Genomic DNA, 3,767 nt, shown 5'->3' with positions numbered 1-3,767 from the left:
TTATTGTGTTTCCCTGTCCATTAGCGAAAAATTTGGAAGGGGTTTCCATTTCGACCTTTTGCTTTATAATCAGCTTTGTTAAGAATTGGGGGACGCAAGCCATCGGCCTACTGCAGACCGACACTTAAAGAGACACCAAATACAAATCGACATCAAGAGACAGGCCCTGTCATATGGCACTCGCGACGTATACACTGAAATTGAATGTAAATAATATGTCTTTTGTAGTGGACGTCGCTCTACTGCAGTGTCACACATGGCGAATAAATGGGAAAACAGTAGAACGTCTGTGTAGGGCCATGTTTTTACCTACAGTGTCACTTGGCTGAATGTGTATAAGGCTCTGTGGCATCACTCAAACGCAGCCAAATTGGCACACTAGCTGTGTATCTCTAACAAAGTTGACCTATGTCCTTACCTCGGTGACGGTTAAAACGATTTCGCCCCCGGGTGGGCTCGAACCACCAACCTTTCGGTTAACAGCCGAACGCGCTAGTTGATTGTGCCACGGAGGCCTTGCCTTCGGCTTACTTGTGCTCTGTATATCAATGCAATTCGTACACCTTCTGCAGGAATCTCGCAGAATGGTAGCATCTGCTTATGTCTCTTCACATGGATAACGTGCATGCACACTGTAGCGAGGCTCATAAACGAATGACATCGCCAAGCATGACATTATACTACAAAATGCATACAAACCACTGTTCTGCCTATGCATTCAGAAAACCTCTGAGGCCAGTAGAATACTTGTCATGGATTGTAGAACATACCTTTCATTCAGTGTACTGCCATGTGTTAGATGCTGCTCGAGGTAGCTCCGCTCGTTGCAGGAAGATTAAAAAAAATGGATGCCTTCTGTGAGGTTCGAACTCACGACCGCTGGTTTACGAGACCAGTGCTCTACCACTGAGCTAAGAAGGCGGCAGCTTTGCAGCTGCGAGGTATACCCAAATTTTCATTTCATTATACTGAATCCAGATAGTGAAATTCTGGTGTATTTGTTCATGTATCTACAGAGTGAAGTCGATGAAGTGCTCGACATATGCAGTGTAAGTGCCTTTTGTGTTGCAGGTCGCAGACAATGCTATCGATCTCACTGACCAGTTAATAAAGTGGATGTTGTCACCAACTAGAACAGTTCCTTGCAGACATTCATTATCTTCCATGAAGAGTAAGTCTGCACCAACACAACATCATAAATGTTGCAGCTCTGATTCCAGTGACTGAAAAATACAGTAACGAGTAACCCTTCGGGAAAAAGTATCCCAGAAGCTGAAAACAATCATATGATCTTTTAAGAGAAGTCGGAAAAATAAAAAGATGTTCTATAGAAATATGGTTCAGCCTACAATGGCTTAGGGATGCATCCACTGGCAACTAACTGGAAGAAATAAAATGCAGAAGAGGATTATATCGGAAGATTGTGTAGAATGTCTCAGCGAGAACACGTAAGAATACAGTGATCATGGAAATTCTCCAGATTTAAGAATGCATAGCACATTGGAATAATGGTATGGCCAAAAATGGTGTAACTGGTATATGTGCAGTTATTTTGATTGAGGGGTCATTTGCAGATTAATAATTATAACTTCTTAAAGTCGTATATTTTCAATTTTGGTAGTACAAGGTGACGCAAAAAAACGGGATCGTGATGGTGACAAGTAGTTGCATTCATAGTAATGGAAACCTTACAACTTTGCTATTTGAGAAACGTTGATGGCATTTATCATTTTTTTTAATTACGTTCCTTGAATGGCGTCCTGTACGAATACATTCGTGAAATCTGCTATTGAGATTCCTCATTGACCGCTGCAACATCTCTGCTGGGACGCTGTGAATTGCGTCTCGAATTCTCTGTTTTAACTCATCCAGGGTTCTTGGTCGAGTCGTGTAGACTTTGCTCTTGAGGAAGTCCCAAAAGTAAAAATCACAAACGGATAAATCTGGCGGTCTAGGGGGCCAGGGAATGTTACCGAATCGTGAGATCTCATGGTGGCCAAACAATACTCGCACATATGCCACTGATTCCCGTGCAGTGAGTGATGTCGCTCCGTCCTGCTGAAACCAGGCTTCCTGAACGTTTGGAAAGTTGTTCAGTGTAGGTGTAACGAAAGTTCTTAACATTTCCACGTAACGATCGGCATTGACAGTTATCGTGTTTCCCTGTTTATTTGCGAAAAAATACGGTCCGATAATCCCATGTGATGAAACACCGCACCACACTGTCACTTCACTAGCATGTAAAGGGTGCTCATGAACGTCATTGGTATTTGTGTTTGCCCAGTAACCGAATGCTTAGAAATTCTTCGTCATTGTTTATTTTTGTTATAATTTGTTGACAGAATCCTAATCGTAGCCGGTAATCGTCCTTCAGTCGTTGCACCATCTGTAGTTTATACGGACGAAATTTTAAATCAAGATGAAGAACTCTGAGAACACTCTCCCGGGGCATTCCAAACACTGCTGTTGCTTACGAGTTGAAAGATGTGGGCTCCGTAAGGCAGGCTCGCGTACCGCATCAATGTTCGCTGGAGTATGCACACTTCTTAGTCGTCCTATCGGTTTCTTCTAGAGAACAGGTCTAGTCTCTTCAAAGTTATTAACCCAACATTTTATTCCGTGTTTCGACGGAACGGCATCGTGACGTCCTAAATTATAAAAACGGCGACATTCCCTCTGCGCTGCCACGAAACTATCACTGTTTTTATAAAACATTTTTATGGCTAACGCAGGCTGTTGTCCGTTCCACTGATCCATAATTACTGAAATGGCGGACTGTTTACTCGCTAACTGCCCCGACCCCGCAGTGCTGCCACCTGGCCATGGCTGCCACTACCCATTTCAAACATTCCCGTTATTCTGTGTCACCCTGTACCTCCCAGTACATGTGACAAGACCATGCTTATTTTCTCCTGGACAGCAGGTCAAGTGTTGAGGTGTGCATACATGGACTAGTCTATATGGATGGGAGAAGTCTAATTAAAGGCTACCGTACAGAAAAGATCAGGTCGTAAGGTTTCTGGCGTGTTTTTGCGAAGACCAATACATTTATTTGTGTACTTATTTACGTAGCACATATTAAAATGTTTTTACTTATACCCGTTACAACCTGTATAATGCGAATGAGAGGTACAGATGGCAAAGAAGACTTTTGTGCACCGTCTTGAATGAAGAAAGAGAAGATGAATACCAATGCTCGGATCATCATCAACAGGCCTCGTGGGGCACCGGTCAACCGCTTTCCGGATATCTAGGAACATGGGATCTGCCTCCGTACATTATTTGTAGGATATCATGTAAGATAAGGGGGCCAACGACCTTGGCGCAGTGGTAACACCGGTTGCCGTCAGATCAGCGAAGTTAAGCGCTGTCGGGCTGGGCTAGCACTTGGATGGGTTACCATCCGGTCTGCAGAGCGCTGTTGGCAAGCGGTGTGCACTTAGCCCTTGTGAGGCAAACTGAGGAGCTACTTGATTGAGAAGTAGCGCCTCAGGGCTTGTGAACTGACATACGGTAAGGAGAGCGGTGTACTGACCACATGCCCCTCCATTGACGTCCGTGGTCTTAGGATGACACGGCGGCCGGTCGGTACCGGTGGGCCTTCCAAGGCCTGTTCCGAAGGAGTTCAGTTTTGTGTAAGATAAGGGAAAAGCTCAGTTTCGCACGAGTGATGCTTTCTAAACTGGTGCTGTCCGCCCCCGGTAGCTGAGTGGTCAGCGCGACAGACTGTCAAACCAAACGGCCCGGGTTCGATTCCCGGCTGGGTC

The 3,767-nt window shown here is 44.8% G+C and overlaps 2 non-coding genes across 2 annotated transcripts; both read right to left on the bottom strand.

The window, feature by feature from the left end:
- Positions 1-441: 441 nt before the first annotated feature.
- Trnan-guu (transfer RNA asparagine (anticodon GUU)) lies at positions 442-515 on the bottom strand. The gene has a single exon. It is a non-coding gene; the product is annotated as a tRNA-Asn (tRNA).
- A 334-nt stretch (positions 516-849) lies between these two features.
- Positions 850-921, bottom strand: Trnat-cgu (transfer RNA threonine (anticodon CGU)). Its single transcript has one exon. It is a non-coding gene; the product is annotated as a tRNA-Thr (tRNA).
- Between the last annotated feature and the right edge of the window lie 2,846 nt (positions 922-3,767).

The sequence above is a fragment of the Schistocerca gregaria genome, chromosome 2, assembly GCF_023897955.1.
Source record: "Schistocerca gregaria isolate iqSchGreg1 chromosome 2, iqSchGreg1.2, whole genome shotgun sequence".
In the NCBI taxonomy this organism is placed as follows: Eukaryota; Metazoa; Arthropoda; class Insecta; order Orthoptera; family Acrididae; genus Schistocerca; species Schistocerca gregaria.
Note: the sequence above shows the minus strand (reverse complement) of the source record. Positions and strands in the feature narration are given on the sequence as shown.